The sequence below is a fragment of the Ailuropoda melanoleuca genome, chromosome 9, assembly GCF_002007445.2.
Source record: "Ailuropoda melanoleuca isolate Jingjing chromosome 9, ASM200744v2, whole genome shotgun sequence".
Lineage (NCBI taxonomy): Eukaryota > Metazoa > Chordata > Mammalia > Carnivora > Ursidae > Ailuropoda > Ailuropoda melanoleuca.
This window is the reverse complement of record NC_048226.1, coordinates 16,212,866-16,233,113: the sequence shown is the minus strand read 5'-3', so window position 1 is coordinate 16,233,113 and position 20,248 is coordinate 16,212,866. Positions and strand designations below refer to the sequence as shown.

At 43.1% G+C, this 20,248-nt stretch overlaps 1 protein-coding gene and 1 long non-coding RNA gene across 6 annotated transcripts in view; one reads left to right on the top strand and one right to left on the bottom strand.

Annotated features, from left to right (window-relative positions):
• Nucleotides 1-3,810, bottom strand: part of LOC105239715 — a 17,182-nt gene extending 13,372 nt beyond the window's left edge. For all 5 annotated transcript variants that reach the window (XR_002143694.2, XR_002143695.2, XR_004627720.1 and 2 more), the window contains exon 1: nt 3,606-3,810. This is a non-coding gene — a long non-coding RNA (uncharacterized LOC105239715). The remainder of the gene's footprint in view (nt 1-3,605) is intronic.
• The window catches only part of FAM169B (family with sequence similarity 169 member B), a 377,511-nt gene that overhangs the window by 337,921 nt on the left and 19,342 nt on the right, over nt 1-20,248 (top strand). The window lies entirely within an intron of this gene.

Here is a 20,248-nt window from a genome sequence, read left to right as displayed (position 1 = left end):
CCAGTTAGAATGGCAAAAATTGACAAGGCAAGAAACAACAAATGTTGGAGAGGATATGGAGAAAGGGGATCCCTCTTACACTGTTGATGGGAATGCAAGTTGGTCTAGCCACTTTGGAAATCAGTGTGGAGATCCCTTAAAAAGTTAAAAATTGAGCTACCCTGTGATCCAACAATTGCACTACTGGGTATTTACCCCAAAGATACAGACGTAGTAAAGAGAAGGGCCATATGCACCCCAATGTTCATAGCAGCATTGTCCACAATAGCTAAATCATGGAAGGAGCCGAGATGCCCTTCAACAGATGACTGGATTAAGAAGATGTCCATGTATACAATGGAATATTACTCAGCCATCAGAAAGAACGATTACCCAACATTTGCAGCAACATGGACGGGACTGGAGGAGATTATGCTAAGTGAAATAAGTCAAGCAGAGAAAGACAATTATATCGTTTCACTCATTTATGGAACATAAGAAATAGCAGGAAGATCGGTAGGAGGAGGAAGGAGAGAATGAAGGGGGGGTAAACAGAAGGGGGAATGAACCATGAGAGACTATGGACTCTGGAAAACAAACTGAGGGCTTCAGAGGGGAGGGGGGTGGGGGATTGGGATAGGCCAGTGATGGGTATTAAGGAGGGCATATATTGCATGGAGCACTGGGTGTTATACGCAAATGATGAATCATGGAACTTTACATCAAAAACTAAGGATATACTGTATGGTGATTAACATACATAATAAAAAATTATTAAAAAAAATAAAAGACTAACAACCTTCCCTAAAAGAAAAATAAAAAATAAAAAAAATAAAACACACACACACACACACACACACACACACAAAGAATAAAGCAGGAAGATGGAAGAGCAGCGGTGTCAAAATAGTTAAAGCAAAAAATCAGTTAAGCCAGCAAAATTGCTTTCAAAAATGAAGATGAAATCAGAACTTTCTTAGACACAAAATACTAAAACAATTCATNCACACACACAAAGAATAAAGCAGGAAGATGGAAGAGCAGCGGTGTCAAAATAGTTAAAGCAAAAAATCAGTTAAGCCAGCAAAATTGCTTTCAAAAATGAAGATGAAATCAGAACTTTCTTAGACACAAAATACTAAAACAATTCATCAGTAGCATAACATGAAATGTTAAAGAACATCTTACAGGCAGAAAGAAAGTGATTTGAGAAGGAAGTCTGGATCTACACAAAGGAACCAAGATGCTTGGAATTGGTAACTATGTGGGCAAATATAACAGATTGTCTCTTTCTTATTATAGAAATGTTTTTAAAAGATAAGTGTTTAAAAGAAAAATAAAAATATATTGTGAGGTTTATAACATATGTGGATGTGTCATGTATAATAACACTAGTACAAATGGAGACATGGAATTGTTTTGTTGTAAAGTTCTTATATTATTAGCAGAGTGGAAGGATGGCAAAAGGTATACCATGCTAGCACCAGTTAAACAAAACAAGTGGAGTGGCTAAGGTAATATTAGATACCAGAGAAAAAGGGTCATTTCATACTGATAAAACAATTACCACCCCAAAAGAACAACATTTCTAAATATGTACCAAACAACAGATTTTCCAAGTATATGAAGAACAAACTGTTGGAGAACTGCTTCCATGGGACATGGACAGAATTGACCCTGAAATGCACTCTGGCATAGCACGCCTATGCCTTCTCTTAGGGCATCATGAGAAACAACTCCTTGAACCTCACTGGTCGATTTCCTATAATGATGTTGTTGAGAACTATGTGCATTATCCAACATATGGTTGAGGCTTTTGGAGAGGACCATGCTATTGTTCTTCCCATATGATGTGTGGGGTATTTCTTTTCTCCTCCTCGACACTGATTCTTTGGTGTTTTGATACTCAACCATCTCAAATGCATAAAATTTCACTGCCCGTATTTTGCAAACTATACCAACTCTTGACCACTATTTCTTATTTTCCCTTCATTATTTTTATTAATTTCACATTATTTTTATCTAGATATATCACATGCATCATCAGAAGCTTCCTTAAATTCTTTTAAAACATTGAGACAGTAAAAAAATCAATACATAATAAGCAATGCTTTATTCATCTGTTAAAAGAAGACATTAGCTGAGAGACTTTTTATTATACATTATATATTTACTAATGAGTGGTGTTTGCAACAGCAGTTTGAAAGGCATATCTCTAACCTTACTCCTATACCCTTGATAAATACTGAGGGCATAAGGCTAAAGTGGGCTTTGGGAAGGTGTGTCTGTCCCCTTGGAGGAGGTTGACATTTTAGAGGAGTTCTAGCCAGGTGGGGCGCTTGGGGCAGGGCACATCCACTGGAGGCCCTCTAGGACTACCTGAATGGCAACTTCATTCATAATCTGAGTAGTGCAGGCAGATCATTAAATCATTACCACTAAGAGAAACCAAGGTTAACGTGAGAGGATCCAGGGCTTAAAGCTGCAGGGAGAGGGTGCAAGCCCTGAGATGTAGGAAGTGGTGGGATTTGGGGAAACCAATGTCAGGCACAAGTCAGGACAAATAATTTGAGGTGGGGCAGGGGAATAAGAATTTAGGCATGGATTATTGGCCAAGGCAAGGTGCTGGTAGCTTGATTTCCATGTTGAGTAGAGCTGTGTGATGCGAGGGGGTGTAACGCTGGGAGTGGTGGTGTATGGGAAGGTTTACTTCTTTAAAGTGCACAGCTAGGCACAGAGCGAGGCAACCTAGACACACATCTTCCTGAGTCCCGAGGCTGCCTTGAATTATAGATGAGACAGTCAGAGGAATGGGCACGAACTCCAGGTAGCATCTCCTCCCGGAGAGGTCTTTCCTCCCGCTGAGTGGGAATGCAGATGCCAGCTCTTTCCCTCATATTCCATTAGGAGAGACTAATTAGATAATTAGATGGTGCTCAAATGAGAGAATGCTTCTGAAATACTCTGAATCCCGGAGAGGCTTGATTGGCAGCTAGCTCGCTTCAGGAGTGGGTAGGGGAGGATCTGGAATTCTCGGGTGGAGAGAGATTAGGTCAGTTTCAAAAACGCCCATGGCGTACAAAGCACAGCTGTGGATGGAGGAGTCTCGGGAGCAAATCTTAAAAGGGTGGGTGGGGGCCCTCAGAGCTTCCTGGGGCTGCCTAGGTTGGGGGCGGAAGAATGGAGAATGGGGAAGGCGAGGCAGAGAGAGTGTGTTGATCACAGCCCCTGCAACTTCTTCCGCAGAGCGCTGTAGCTTGCCCCTTTTTTCATAGAGTTTCATTTGAAGATTTCACTTCCAAAACCAAACAAGCTCTGAAAGCGATACCACTAGAGAAGGAGTGTTCTAAGACGTGGCCGGACAGAGGGCATGCCCCCTGTTCATTCAGCTGCCAATTGGGTACCCAGGTAAAAATTGTGGAGAAACTTGTAGATTTGGGTAAATCATGAACCCCATTTGTATGAAGTATTAAGGGTATTGTTTTGAGAGTCAAAGTGTAGGTACTGAGTGCGTTCTATATCTTCTACCTTTCAGTTAATGTAAGTCAGTTAAGCACTATGAACAATATTCAATACTCAGTGCAGTTCTGGCCTCAGTTCCCAATCCCTCTTCCCTAGGGACTTACCCAGGGCACATGTCCCTTTGTGTCCTGTCTGGATTCTCTTGTCTCACCATTGACGCGTTCCACCACCTTCACTCCCTTCATCAGCGTGTAAATTACCAGTTGCAGGTTGTTCAACCTCCCGGTCATTAGGTGCTCAGGGTTCTGCTTCTAACTGGGGCACCCTCATTCACCACTTCCTCTGCCTGTCTGTGCTCTTCACTGCAGACCCAGGAAGTGGCCGCTGCCTCCCATGCACTCGGGAAATACGTGGCTAGTGATTGTTATGTATTGCTGGGGATGGACACTGGGTTCTCTCTGTCCACGTGCTGTTTTTTTTTTTAGCCCAGCCTCTTGCCCTCCAGTAGCTTCCTCCAAGGCCACCATGGCACTGGTGAGTCTTTGTTGCACCCACAGTGTTGGCAGGGAGAGTAGCTTCAAGAATGTTTCAGAGCTGAAAAGGGAGTGTTAGCCATTGCACTAGTTGTTTATTCATTAATTCGCCCTGTGCTTGTTGAGCCTCTACTTGATACCAGACATTGTGCTGGGGACAAAGGGATGAACTCAACAGCAAGGCCACTCCTCCAACAAGGGGGCTGATGGAAGGGTCAGCAGGGGAATCAGGAGCTCTTGACTACTTTTTGTGGATATCTCATGCTAATTTCTCCTGAGGAGTTCTCTATTTACTTATCCCCATTGCCCTATAAGTTACAAGTAACTTTACAAAGCACAAAAATTCCATACCAGTGGGAAGGATTCTTTATTACATTAAAACTTAGAGCAGAAGTGGTGATCTGCCGGTTCAGGGAGCTACCCTGCCTGCAGATCAGATTTACTGCAGAATATTTTGTTTGGCTAACACAGTAATTATTTTCTCATTAGAATACTTTTACATAGGCATGTGTGCTTTACCACAAGCCCCACTATTCCCTATTGTGTGTACCTCACTGTATATATTTATTTGCCTCCCCTAATTGGATCTTCTGGATTATACCGTCCAGGAGATGGGGCTAAGACAAATAAAGCCATTGAAAGGCTGTAAAATTCTAAATGGAGGATTTAATGTTTCAATAAATATCTATTGATTATCTACCATGTATCAGGGTCAGGGTCTAAGAATCACAGGGATTTAGAGAAAATAATGTAGTGTGGGAAGTGAAGTAAGCTACAGAAGTATCATAGAAGGGGGTCATTAATTCCTTAGTGGGTGCCTAGGGAATGTTTCATAGAGGGTACTAATGAGTTTGGGACTTGTTTTGTACATATGGCATGCTAGAATGTATTTTCTACAGCTCATCACAGGATTTTAGGGAGAAAAATGGTATCAGTAAGTAAAACGGGAAGAACAATGTCAATGGATGGGAGCATTAGAAGAGGTCAAGATTAGAGACAAAGTGATTCACTAGGAAGCCTGTCCTTGAATAATGTAGGATGAAAATGAAGACAGGGCTTTCCAGGGTGTGTGTAGGGTGTAGACATGAGAAAAAGCCTCAGGACTGTAATGAGCAGAGGAAGTTCTCAGGGCTGTGAAAAAAAGCAGCCTGGGGAGTGGTTATGTCTGGAGAATCGGTAGATAACATTAGGTAGGGCTCAGGGGCTTGGGAGCCACACAAAGTTTGAGCCATTTTCTATATTTCTCTCCATTGTCCAATCTCTGGTAGGGCTGGCTCTGTCCTGCAGGCTCAAACTACCAGGGTCCCCTTTGATTCCTCCGTGTCATCATCTCTTGTGTTCACCACATTCAAGCCAATTCAAAGCCTATTGACATTGCTTTCAAGATATACCCAGAGGGGCGCCTGGGTGGCACAGCGGTTAAGCGCCTGCCTTCGGCTCAGGGCGTGATCCTGGCGTTATGGGATCGAGCCCCACATCAGGCTCCTCCGCTATGAGCCTGCTTCTTCCTTTCCCACTCCCCCTGCTTGTGTTCCCTCTCTCGCTGGCTGTCTCTATCTCTGTCGAATAAATAAATAAAATCTTAAAAAAAAAAAAAAAAAAAAAGATATACCCAGAATCTGGCTTCTCTTCCCCACCTCCACCACCGTCACCATGATCAAAACCCATTGTCCATTTTCCAAGGCAGGTTTTCTTAGGGCTGGATCCCTGTTCCTTAAAATTGCTGGGCTTTGCATACAGGCGGTTCGATGTACCCAATGTATGCTCATTCAAGGCTTCCATCCATAGCTCGTGATACACTAGTGACCTTGGAAATGCGTGTCTAGTAGAAAAAGTGATGACTAAATTATGCTAGTTAAGCTCCCAGTCTGAGAGCTCTAAGACTTGAGAGAAAGTTAGCTGGGGTGTGAGAAAGCAAGGAAAACTAGCTGGAGTTAGAGATTGCGTGGGAGCATCCAAACATACAAACTCTAGAACTGTGTTGTCCCCTTGGTAGTCCCTGGCTACATAGGACTGTTTAAACCAAATAAAATTAAATACAATGAAAAATTCAGTCCCTTAGTCACACCAGTCACATTTCAAGTCCTCAGTGTGGCTAGTGTCTACCATATTGGATAGCACAGATATAGAACATTTTCATCATAGAAAGATCTCTCGGACATCACAAATCTTGAAGCAAGAGACATGGTTAAAACTGTGTTTCCTGGCAAGGCTTGATCTGTGGCATGGAACGTGCTGACATACAGGGATGTCTAGGCAATGGTCACCCAGGTTACCAGGAACAAGGTGGAGGAGGTTATGAGCTGACTAACATGGTCAGTAGCCGGCAAACCTCAGGATCAGGTCTGCCCTTGATAGGAGCATGTCACTGCTCTACTCACCTTGAAATGGGAGCCAGAAACCAGAGGAGCTAACTGGTCACCTGTGGGGCCCCAGTTTCACCTAGGCTCCTAGACGAACAGATACCAGCCTTAGGAATAGGAGACTCCCTTTGAGAAGTAGGGAAGATGGCATCACTGGTTCAGGCCCACTGGTGGCTGGTCATCTTTATGGGACTGGAGCAGGCAGGCTCCAACATGGTGTTGCCCAAGCTGTGAAGGTAGTTCCTTCCTAATCTCTATGGACAGCCTTTCCTTATTAAGGGACTAGATACTTACTGTTACCTCAGACAGTATTTCCCGGTGGATCCAACACTGGAATTTTGCTAGCACACACAGGAAGATGCCTCATGGTTTGCTGATGCCCTGGTGAGCTCTTCCTCGGGCTGCCCCTCAGGCATTAACAGTGTCTTGGCCACAGTGACACTGTGAGGCAGGCATCTTCACTTCACAAGGAGGCAATGGGAAACTCAAAGGGATGAGTAAGTGACCTGAGTCCACAGAGCAGGTCCATGGTTGGAGCTGGGATTCACATTCTGATTGTGATTCCAAGTCCAGTCTTGGTTCCATTAGATGGTGGTTTCCCTCCACTATAGACTGAATGTTTGTGTCCTGCCCCCGCCAAAATTCCTATGTTGAAACCTAATCCCCAATGTGTTGGTGTTTGGCGGTGGTGACTTTTGGTGGGAATTAGAGACCTTATACAAGTGACCCTAGAGAGCTGCATCCGGCCACATGAGGACACATGAGAGGACAGCCATCTATGAACCAGGAAGTGGTCCCTCAACAGACACTGGATCTTCTGGTGCTTTGATCTTGGACTTCCAGCCTCCAGAACTGTGAAAAATAAATGTCTGTCATTTGTAAGCCATTCAGTCTATGGTATATTTTTAAAAAATTTATGTATTTATTTTTAAAGGGGGGGCAGAGGAGAGGAAAACCTTTTTTTTAATTTAATGTTTTTTTATTATATTATGTTAGTCACCATACAGTACATCCCCAGTTTCCGATGTAAAGTTCAATGATTCATTAGTTGCATATAACACCCAGTGCACCATGCAATACGTGCCCTCCTTACTACCCATCGCCAGCCTATCCCATTCCCCCACCCCCCTCCCCTCTGAGACCCTCAGTTTGTTTCTCATAGTCCATAGTCTCTCATGTTTCATTCTCCCTTCTGATTACCCCCCCCTTTCTTTATCCCTTTCTTCCCCTACTGATCATCCTAGTTCTTATGTTCCATAGATGAGAGAAATCATATGATAATTGTCTTTCTCTGCTTGACTTATTTCGCTTAGCATTATCTCCTCCAGTGCCGTCCATGTTGCAGCAAATGTTGAGAATTCGTTCTTTCTGATAGCTGAGTAATATTCCATTGTATGTATAGAAAACCTTAAGCAGACTCCCTGCTAAGCACAGTGCCTGACATGGGCTTGATCTGACGACCCTGAGATATGATCTGAGCCAAAATCAGGAGTCAGATGCCTAACCTAGTGAGCCATCCAGGCGGCCCCAGTCTATGGTATTCTGTCAGAGCCGTCCAAACAGACTAAGAAACTCTCTGTGGCAAGTGTGAGGATTTCAGGGCTGATCAAGGAGAAAACAGGATCAGGACAGGCAGTAACATACAACACACTTTATTGGGTAGTGCTTGGACAGGGTTGTGTCAGAGGGGAGATTTCTCCCAGCAAGAGACCTTCCAGAGTCTGGTGTGAAGTCACCACCCTAGAGGGGAATAGGGCAAGGAACCTCCCAGGGGAGAGGGGAATGGGAGAGGGGCCTTACATGTCTAGGTGACGTTTACTTGGGGAGTCTGTAGGTCTGAGAGTTTGAAAGGCAGTAAGGGTGGGTCTTTTCTTATCTATGGTTGGAAGATGCAGTTTTGTGGGGTATGCAGAATAGGTAGGCTCTAAATGGCTAAAGGTGTGTTTATTTGGACTGTATTTAAGGCAGTTGTATGTGAAGAACTTGAATTTGGTGCCTGCAGGCTTTGGGCTAACAGTTCTAGCCTGATTCAAAGAAGTAAAGAGCCTGGGGACAATTTTAGGATAATACGAAGAGGTTATCACTGGCCCATTTATATAACACCCTCCAAGATGGTAAGACCACTATTTGTGGTTCAAACTTCTGTATCTGCCATTTTTAAAACATGGGAGAATTCATTTTAGCCGCTGTTCTTTCTTTCTTTGAATTATTGTCCTACTGAGATAGGCTTCCATTTCCTTCTTTGATAACTTTCCAATACAACGAAGGTTAGGATTGCACTAAAATATCTTCCTGGAGCCTTGTTGGCAACTTCTGCAGAATACTTCTCACTTTCTATTTTGAATTAGGGGTAATTTTCCTGCAGCTCTTATTTCAGCTTCTGGACTTGGGGACAGATAGCGTGTTTTTATGATTTCTGCATTTCTCGAAGAATCATAAAGAGGGAAGCTGTTATCTGTCTGCTGGTCTCCAAAACCTCCCTTCCACACCTGTGTACGTGGGTGGGCAAGGCTGCCCCTAAAGCCCTCCTGTACTCACAGATTTAGATGAAAAAGAACCACCTACTTCATTCCTGTTCAGAGGGATTTGTCAGAGGGCGCTCTAAATGGCACATTTCTGGGCGTGTCTGTTGTTTCTGGCTATCCCGGGGGTTCAAGGCTGATTGTTAGGTTTAACCGAAAGATGCAAAGTGGTAAACGATGTGGTCTCAACAACAAGCCCACGAGCAAGTGATAGGTTTTGACCATCTTGCCCCTGGTAAAGCAGTCCCGTGTTACCTCATTTTAACTCTGGGAGGTACATTATTAGACCTATTTTTTAAAAAGGAGAAACTGAGGTCAGGGGGCTAATGAATGGCAGAACAGGGGCCCAGACCAGGGTTCTTGACTATCCTCGACTATGTAATATTCTAGTTTTGGCTATTTAGTTTTTTTTTTTTTTTGGGGGGGTGGCTACCAATCCATCCTTCCTTCCTTCCTTCCTTCTTTCTTTCCTTCCTTCCTTTTCTTTATATTTATTTATTTATTTATTTATACAGTTGGCACACAGTGTTACATTAGTTTCTGGTGTACAACATAGTGACAGTATGTTCTGCTGTGTTGGTTATGTAGTTTTTATTTTTATTTACTTTCTTTTTTTTTGAGAGAGAGCTGTGTGCATGGGTGGGGGTGGAAGGGCAGAGGGAGAAGGAGAGAAAGAATCTTAGGCAGGCTCCATGCCCAGCACGGAACCCGATGGGCTTGAACTCACAACCCAGAGATCACAACCTGAGCTGAAACCAAGAGTCAGACTCTCAACAGACTGAGCCAGCCAGACGCCCCAGTGCATATGGAAAGCATAGCATGTATAAGGAATGAAGTCGGCTGGCATTTGCCCTGGTAGAAGTGACAGTGTTATTGCCTGTTCTGCAGGTGAGCATCCTGAGACCGAGCCAGGAAAGCCCGGTGACTGCCCCGAGGGCAAGAACTTAAATGAGCACATCCAGGATTAGAACGTCATTCTCTGAACCCACTTCTTGTTCTTGCTTCACTTGCTCTAAGTGTAAATAAGTGTCCCCCCTTTAAAAAAATTATTTATTTATTTGAGAGAGAGAGACTGCTAGAACGCAGGGGGGCGGGGCAGAGGAAGAGGGAGAGAGAGAGTCCCAAGCAGACTCCACACTGAGCGCAGAGCCTGATGCAGGGCTGGATCTTATGACCCTGAGATCATGACCTGAGCGGAAACCAAGAGTTGGCTGCTTAATCAGCTGTACCACCCAGGGGCCCCGGGTAAATAAACACTTTAATATAAGACGGCCTTTCAAAGAAAGCATTTGAGGAAATCAGAGCCCCTTGGAAGTGAAGACTGTTCAGCGGTGACTTTGGTTTTACCTGCTGCTCCGTGGTCTCTTACTGTCCTGGCCCAAGCCTTTGGTGCCTTCCTCAGAGATGCCGCATTTGTGCTTCAGCAGTGGCCCCAGAGACACTGCACTGGCTTTCAAATGTCACCCCTGGGGCTCTGGGGCAGGGGCTGACGGGTCCCCAGTGTAGGCCAGTTGGCGCCCTGGGGCTCTCTTTCTGTTTCTGCCTCCAATGAACGGAGAAGCAGAGAACTCCTATGTGGTTGCTGGCACTCTTCTCACCCGTAAATCCAGGGGCCTGGCCAGTCGATCTTTCAGACTTTCTCCTGCTCAGACGCGATTTGTAGGAGGATTTCCAGCACCTTCTGCCAGCACAGAACCGCTCTCTGCATCTCCAACTGTCATTTTTCTTTGCTATCTGACTTCTTGTTGTGATCTCAATATTGGCTATTTCATTAAAAGCCACAGTAAAATCTCTGTGCTTGGTACTATTTTAATGAGCCCCGATGATAAGAGATTTATATTTTAAACCCATCGCCCATCCTATTAAAAAAAAGAAAGGTGTTGGGTGTCCCCACATAAAATACTGATGAGTCGGATTAACTGTCCAAAAGTGCTTCACAAACTCACTTCCATGTAATCATGAAGCAGAGAGAGTGGAACCGCTGTAGCATTTACAAAGCAGGAGCTGACACCAGGCATATTTGAACACCATGAGATATGGTATCACTGGGGACAGAGAGTGAGTTTAGTTAATAATGAATGGCATATCCCATAAAATACCATTACACAGTGTTCAGGGCCCAAGAATGATGACATAATTATTAGGAGACTGGGAGATTAAGATATAATTTAAAAAAACATGACAGGGGAGGGTGTAATTGGGGAGACAAAATACACAGGAAGTTTGTAATTTACATGTCAAAATACCTTTTTCATGTTTTGATTGGATTAGACGCTGCCTTTCCACTCCATTTATCCTGGCTTCAATTAGAGGCAGCCGAAATGACATCTCACGTTCATATTCTTGACACACGCTGCTCATAGGCACTTTCTAATTCTAACCGACAGGAAGGGGGAAAGGGAAACTCAGTTTTGCCTTCGTCATGCACTTTTTACTTAACCCCTAATTTGTTTCTAAATGAGCCTGTCACCGTGGTTCACATGGCTTTGTGCATGGGCCCCCGCTGCCTGCTTCTGCTGGAAGTTCCTGTCATAACTTGATGTGCTCTGACCCCCACGAGCTCGTGGGGAGACTATAGCTGAGCAGGGGTGGAAGGAGCAGGAGAACTCCGGATGCCTTTTTGAACAGGACAGGGCGAAGACGTGCTGCAGAGCCATATGATGTTAGCAAAATCATTCTTCTCCTGGTGTCCAGCATGGTCTCTCCAAACCAGAGGACATGGGGTGGCAAACACTCCCCTTATTTGCCTTCATTCCTGTCTTATGAGTTTTACCTGGAAGCACGCTCCGTGCCTTCAGTGGGGGTAAATCCTAAGGTTTTCATTGGCATTGGATCCCCGGTAACTCCTCTAATAGACCTGACAGCCCAAGGCCCACCTGAAAACCGTCGGTGAAATACTCAGTTAACTCTCGCTCCTGAGAGTGGTACATCTAGCCATTGGATCTGCAGCCCTTAACTACCCAGCGGCAACTGTAATTATCTACGAGATGAGAGCTGTTATTATTTCTCATCTATTTGCTGGAAGAGCTTATGTTTGCTTATATCATCTTGACATTCTCTTTACATTGGATGCAAGGATGGTACTCTACATTTCAGTGCATATTGGCGAAAAGTAGCCTATTAAGACCTTATACATCAGGAGTGACTGGCGGACACAGCCCTCTGGTACTACCCATCAGATGTTTGGCTCCAGAGTGAGACTTAGCTAACATAAACCCTGGGCCAAATAAGTGAGTGGTTCCTTTCCACCAGCTGCTCTGAAACATCACCTTTCCTGCTTACTGATCCTTGAACAACAATTTTAGGTTGCGGGGGGTGGGTTGGGGGGCACCTGGCTGGCTCTGTCAGTAAAGCATACGACTCTCCTTCTTGAGGTCGTGAGTTTGAGCCCCACGTTGAGTGTAGAGACTACTTAAAAAAATAAAATAAATAAATAAATATCCCCCCCGAAAAAACCCCCTCCAATTTTAGTTTGGATGTGATTCATTTGGGTCACTGAATGGGTGATTGGAGAAAACTCTTATGATGGTCAAAATGAATGGGCCTTATGATAGGGAGGTAGTTAATATCCTGGGGAGGCAGCAGGCTGTAGGGGTTTAAGCAACGTGGCTTTGGAATCCTTTTTCTGCCATTTGTGCTACCTTGGCCTAGACACATCCACCTTCAGCATTAGCTTCCTTATCTACAAATTGGGGATAACAAGAGTACCCACTTTATACTATTTAAATGAGGATTAAATGAAAGGAAGCATGTTAAGTGCTCGTCAGGGAACTCGGTAGATTGAAGTCCTTGGCAGAGGTTAGCTGTTCCTTATTATCGGGGTTTCAGCCATGTTTTCTGACTGTTCCTATCCAGCCGTTTGCTCACTGGCCCCCCTGTCCCGGACACTGGCTTCAGTCCTAGCCCAGTGGATAGCCTGTAACAGGTGGCTTCTGTTTCTTTAAAGAGAGCCCTCCTCACATGCCCAGGGTTTCAACCTTGTTATGGCTTCTGGTCCTTCCAGGAAGCACGTGAGTGCCTGTGTCACTGGGATAAAATAAGTAGATTCCAGGGCGTGGGGGTGGCTCAGTCAGTTAAGCATCCAACTCTTGATTTCAGCTCAGGTCCTGATCTCATGGGTCACGAGATGGAGCCCTGGGTCAGGCTCTACACTCAGCAAGAGTCTGCTTGGATGCTCTCTCCCTCTGCCCCCCCTTGCTCTCTTTTTCTCTTTCTCAATAATAAATAAATAAATAAATAAATAAATAAATAAATAAATATTTTTAAAAAATAAATTGATTCTGGGGAAAGTGGTATCAATTGAAGAAACTATAGCAATATCGCATTAAAGCAGGCTTTGGAAACTTGTAAACCATTGTGCCTGATTGAGGAGAACCAGGGGTTTGGAATACTTGGGATGCACAGAGAGTTAACGTATTTGGAGAGTTCATATACTTTTGTCAGCCAGTGGGAGAAAAGAGAGGTAACCCTAAAACTTGGCTCTGAAAGCAAACCTTCTACCTCTCAGACTGAGTCAGTCCTGAGCCCCACTGCCATCCCGACACACCATCCTTGACCCTATGGGAGAAGGCCCAATGCTTCAGCTTGTTAAGGTCACTGTGACTATATAATACTCTTTGTGATTTCCTGGGTACAAAGATAAAGGAGCCAGTCTGAATCACCAAGTAGGGCACAACCAGAAGGGAGTTTGCCTCTTCTGGAAGTTTGCACATTGTGTGATTAATAAGGAGCAAGAAGGGGCACCTGGGTGGCTCAGTCGGTTAAATATCTGCCTTCGGCTGAGGTCATGATCCCAGGGTCCTGGGACCAAGCCCCAAGAGGGGCTCCCTGCTTGGTTGGGAGCCTGCTTCTCCCTCTCCCTCCATCCCTCCCTGCTGCTTGTGCTCTTTCTCTCTCAAATAAATAAAATCTTAAAAAAAAAAAGGAGCAGGGAATCCCTTTCTGGAAGTTTTGCTAAAACTAAACCTCTAACCCTTCTGTGCTGGGTCATCATATGAGGAAAGTGCAGTATAAAATACTTGAACACACTTATCCCATTTGATTATTACAACAAAACTGCAAGGAAGGTCACCTAAAGGCTGTTGTCCCATTTTAGAGATGGGGAAATGGAGGTTCAGTGGGGGTAATGGCCTTTCTTGAACCCAGATAACTGCAGGGTAAAGAGGCAGCCTAGAGTTCTTGACTCCAAATTCAGTGGACTTTCCGTTAAATCACATGCCTTCCCACCTGAGTCATCAGACCTTTTCTACTTCCCCAATGTCCTTCCTAGGCACTTGAGATTTCCTTAAAACTGGGACCACCCAGCTCCAAATTTGGCTCAAAGTAAAAGTTCCCTGAAGCCTGAGTATGTGCTTTGAATGGAATGTGATTCTCTTTGAAAATGGAACCAAAGGTTTAAGATGGCATTGGCTATCTAATTTTATGGGTGTGTGTTTACTTTTCTCTTTAACCAAAATAGGTCATGCAACTATAATCGATTGTTTATTCCGATAGAGTTCTAAATCCTTAACTGAATTGGGGGGTATGTTAATTTTATGTAAAAATTTTAATATTTTGAGCACGGAGAGCCATTTGGTTTCTTGTACCAGAAATTGACAGAAAAATCTCAGTTAAGGAAATGCTGCACCAGAATTGAGGGGTCATGCTCTCATTCTCTTCTAGACATTTCCTTAGTATAAAATTTAGATTTCCTAAAATCTTTTTACTATTACAGATAACACTAGCTACAAAGCTCTTGGATTCTTGTAAAAGGATCCTCATACTGATTTGACAACCCCATCAAGGCTTAGGAATGTCATGCAGGTGCAGCTCATTCCTTCCCTGAGGCTTGGGATTTATGGCCCTTGTTCACATGATTCTGAAGTTTACTATTAGTCCTCATTTCCCAGAGAAACAGAACCAATGGGATATCTATCACCAACAATTTATCTGTCTATCTGTCTGTCTATCTATCTATCTATCTATCTATCTATCTATCTATCTATCTATCATCTATCTATCATCTATCAATCATCTATCCATCCATCCATCTCTCTATCTGCTATCATCTCTCTCTCTGTCTCTCCATCCATGTGGAAGACTTGATGTTAAATTCTTGACTTTAAGCTTGCAGTCTGGAAATGCAGGTGGGGTTTCTATGTTGTAGTCTTGAGGCAGAATTGCTTCTTTGGTTTTGGAAACCGGTCTTTGCTCTTAAGGCCTTCAACTGATTGGATGAGGCCCACCTACTTTATGGAGGGTAATCTGCTTTACTCAAAGTCTACTTAGTTAAATGTTCATCACATTAAAAAAAATACCTTCACCACAACGTCTAGACTGGTGTTTGCCCAAACAACTGGGCTATAGCCTAGCCAAGTGGACGGATGAAATTAACTATTACAGGGCAATTCCCAGATCGGTCTCTGAAGAATTTCAGCAGTGTCCCTTGCACCCAACTAATTTTCTCCCCTTTTGGCAGAGAACAAAACAGAACGGAAAGATAATCTAAGGGGAAGGGGATGTTAAAATGGATTAGAGTTGTCTACAGAAGGGCTGTAGCCCTTCCCTCCTCTCTTCCTTCAGTTCGAAGCCCAGTCGCTAGAGAAATACATACGTCATTAACTGCTGGCAGCTGCCTACTCACATTCTGCCCAGATTTCAATTCATACTGTTCAAATGGTCTTTGTTCACCGGAGAAATTAAATTAGAACAGATAAGACACATGAGCAGCATTCCTAATGGCCCCATCATCCTGTCAACGATGTCTTGTAAGTTCAATGTTAAGTTTGGCTTCAAATTTTGGAAGCGGAAAATAGCACATAACTAAATGACGTGGGGGCTCATCAGGGATGGTGGAAGTGCATGGCAAGGCACGGAGGAAAAGCTGAGGCCCATTTTCTGGAATTGGAGATGACTGAGGGCTGCCGGGCTGGTAGAACACAGTTCAGGGAGATTTGCTTAGATTCGTTTCTTTTAAAATTATTAACAAATCATTTTTTCAGAGAGAAAAGAATCAAATGAACATTAAAGTCACTTCTATGACTTCAAATTCTATTTTTGACTTTATTCAGTTCTCTAAAGACTGGAACGCCTACCTCCTGGTTCTCAATACTGTCTCCTTTTTTGTCTACCTTCTGTCCCTACGGGATCTTATTCAATCCGATTGTTTAATTATCATCTCTGTGCTGGTGACTCCTACATTTAAATCTCCAGGTCTGCCTTCTCCTGGGAGCTGCAAGCTCTTATTAAACTGTCCACTTGACATCTCCATGGGGTTTATGATTATAGTCATCTGAGACAAAATGGCCAAGGCAGAACTTTTTTTAGGCTTTATTGAGGTATAATTGATAAATAAAATTATAAGATATTTGCAGCATAGAGTGTGATGATTTGGTATATGTATACATTGTGAAAGCATTCCTCCCATCCAGGTACTGAACACATCTCCTCACTTCACATATTTACCCCCTCCACCCCCCTTTTTTGGTGAGAACATTCAAGTTCTACTCTCTCAGCAAATTTCAATTTTCCTACACAGTGTTAGCAACGATTATCACCATGTTATACGTTAGATCCTCAGACCATATTCATCTTACAACTGCAAGGTTGTATCCTTTTAGAAACTGTTGCTTATTTCTCCCACGTAGCCATATTTTGTATTCTGTTCCTTTGTTAGACTTTCTCTGTTTTGTTTTTTTAAGATTCCATTTACAAATGAGACCATGAAGTATTTGCCTTTCTCCATCTGGCTTACTTCACTTACCATAATGCCCTCCAGGTTCATCCATACAATTGCAAATGGCAGCATTTCTTCCTTTTTTAAAGCTGTGTAATATTCCATTATGTGCGTACATCACCTCTTCTTGGTTCATTCCCCTGCTGACAGACACTGAGTTTGTTTCCATACCTTGGTTATCACACAGAACTCTGTTCTCCTCCCTTCCTCCTGTTTCTCCTCTGTCATTGTAGCTCAGCAAATAGCCCTCCCATCCGTCTTTTTATTCAATTAAAAACCCAAATGTCATCATTTTATTTCTCTAATTACCTCACTTGCTGTAAGCAGTCCACCAGAAGGTTCTGTCTCCTCTACCTCCAATGCATGTGGTTAGCCTTCTTTCTCTTCCTGCTTCCATGCTGGCCCAGCTGGCCTTCTCTCTCCTCGGGCTCTCTGCAGCTTCCTCTGAGGTGGGCTTTCTCCTTCCGAGCTTGCTCCTCTTCCCTTTCTATGGCCTCCACTCCATGCAGCACACTGGGGGAGCTTTGTGATACAGAAACCAGATTGTGCCACCCCCTGCTTGAAATCCTTGAAGGGCTCCCACCAGCTCATACTATCTAAACGCCTCCCTCTGACTTACTCATCGGGCCCCCATACGTGATCCTTGCTCTCATTCCTGAGCTCATCTTCGACCTCTCTTCATTTGTATTGTGCTATAGCCACATGGCCCTCTGCTTCTTCTGTGGTTCCTTACTTCCACCCTGCATGCTCCCAGCTCAGGACCTTTGCATTTGCAGTTCCCTCTATCTAGAATGTTCTACCCCCAAATCTTTTGCAAGATTGGCTCCTTGTCATTCAGATGTCAGCTCAAATGTCACCTCCTGGTAAAGGTTCTCCTGAACACATTATCTAAAAAGACCTCTCTCCTCGTCACTTGTACGACATGATACCTCTGTTGTTTCTGTGGCATGTAACACAAACTCAGGTCATCTTATTTATTTTGCTTTCTTTTTTTATTGTCTATCTCCCAAAGAGAGAGCTTCGAACATCTTTAGATACTGTCCGGTGACCTTCCACATGTTGAGGAATTGTCCTTGGCATGGGCAGCACCTTTATGTTGGTTTTAAGGTTGTTTTCTGAGAATATTTTTACCTTCTGGTACAGAACTAGAATCCTAGGCGATACCCAGTGCAGGGTATCACTGTAGCCTTCAGATAATTTTGAAGAGCTTTCCTTTTTTTAGGTTAAAATTATTGGCCAAATTTTATCACATAGTTCTGTGGTTAATGAAGTAAGAATGTGCACAAATGGATACTTTTGTTTAAACTTATCCTCTTGTCTTTGTTCATCAATTTTATACACACACACACAATTATCTTAAGATACAAAGTTTAAGGTGGAGTGTATCATAAGAGGCTCATTTGGGTGCCGGCTCTTCCTTCTTCTCTGCCCTATCTCTGAGAAGTCGAGTAATTCTCCTTTACCTTCCTCCCAGAATTATTTTCGCTCCTTGAATTTCTTTAAATATTAATAAGTTCAAACTTTTTATCCCACGTATTCATTGGCCGTGTGTATTTTTCTTTTTGTGAAGCATGTGTGTATTCTTTGTGTTTTTATATCAGGGTGGTTCTTTTTCTCATTTATAGGTAAGAAATATTTTTTAAAAAAGAGTTTATTTATTTATTTGACAGAGAGAGTGTGTGTGAGCGGGGTGGGGGCAGCAGAGGGAGAGGGAGAAGCAGACTCCCCGCTGGGCAGGGAACCTGACACTGAGCTGGATCCCAGGACCCTGAGATCATGACCTAAGCTGAAGGCGGATGCTTAACTGACTGAGCCACCCAGGCGCCCCAGGTAAGAACTATTTTTGTATTAATGTCAGAATCCCTTTGCCTATTATATATCACACATATAATTTCTCATTTGAGGCAAAATTGTAAAAATTTCTCTTATAAAAATGTCAGAAAATGAAAGTAAAGAGAATAACATAACGAATACTATGAAACCATTACCAGCTTCCACACCTGTAGACTGGCAATCACCCTGTACCATCTTATAACCATGCCCACGCACTGCCATTGCCCTGAGTTATTTTGAGGCACGTCCTCAACATCAGCTCATTCACCTGTGGTTTTGAGCAGGTATTTTTAGGTAAAGTTGCTTTTCTATATACAGAAGCAGCATACCATGATCTCACCTACAACCGAACAATATTATTAAATATCTAGTCAGTGTTCAGATGTTCCGGATGGCCTCATAAATTTTTTACAGTGTCTTTGTTTGAATTAGGATTGAATTAAAGCCTCACTTCAGCCCCCCCCCCGCTTCCTTGCAGTTATTTAGTGAAGAAACCCTGTTGTTTGTCCTGTAGAATTTTCCACAGTTGGAATTTTCTGATTCCATCTCAAAGTATCCGTTCTATGTTGTTCTGGCTGTATTTCCTGTAAACTCATAGTTCGAGCTAAAGAATGGATAAGATTAGGGTTTTATTTATTTTTATTTTTTGCAAGATGAATTCATAGGTCATGTTAGTGCCTCTGTCAGGAGACCCCTTGTGTCTGGTGGCTCTTCCTGTCTTGTTAGTGGCCCTGGGGACATCACTGCTCTGATCCCTTATCACTTTGGGTTGTAAAATGCTGATATTTTCACTCTGTCATTCTTCCTCATTTATTACCTAGGCTACTCCTGAAAGGGGAAATTTCCCCTTATTAGTCACTCATTTACCCCGTGGTACAGTTATATAGGAAAGGCAGGAGAACTATTGGGTTCTTTCTCTTTACCTCCGTTGTTTTCAAAATAATGAGTTAGCTCCCTGCCATTCTCAAGAGGTGACAATGAGCATTTTTTAAACTTGGTATCATTATATACTCATGAATTTAAACATATTTGAAGTGTTTGAATTCATTGGAATTATTATTCCTGTTGGTACACAAACATGATAATTCATCTGAGGGAGAGCATCCAGTCTGCAAACTGAGGCCATTTATAGCATTTACTACATGGGCTTACCATATGGTTTTTTCTTTTTCTTTTTTTTAAGATTTATTATTTATTTATTTGAGAGAGAGTGAGAGAGCACAAGAGCACGGGGAGAGGCAGAGGGAGAAGGCCACAAGCAGACTCCCCGCTGAGCACAGAACCCAATTTGGGGCTCGATCCCATGAGCCTGAGATCGTGACCTGAGCTGAAACCAAGAATAGGGTGCTTAACTGACTGAGTCACCCAGCTGTACCGCCATATGGTTTCTGAAAGGTAACCAGAATAACAAATCCTGTTTCGTCACTTAAATCAAAATTCAAAAATAATGATGAAAAAGCAGTTGTACTTCTTTAAAGTACAGTGAAAGAATTCTATATACCAGCCTATAAAAACAGTGTTTTTTTAAAGATTTTTTTTTTTTTTTTTTAGTTATCTTTACACCCAGAGTGGGGCTTGAACTCACAACCCTGAGATCAAGAGTTGCATGCTGCACCCACTGAGCCAGCCAGGTGCCCCAGCAGGGTTTTGTTTTGTTTTGTTTTTTTCCTTCCCTAACAGAAAGACCATTTTGATGCGGAGACATAAATTTAATTGCTGGTGTTCATTTGGTTCCCAAACCAAACCATATGTACTTGGGCATTTAAAAAAATTTTCTGTGTTGACAAATCATGCTTTAAAGACATCCCCACACCCTTCCCTATTTCTCCGGATGTTTTTCAA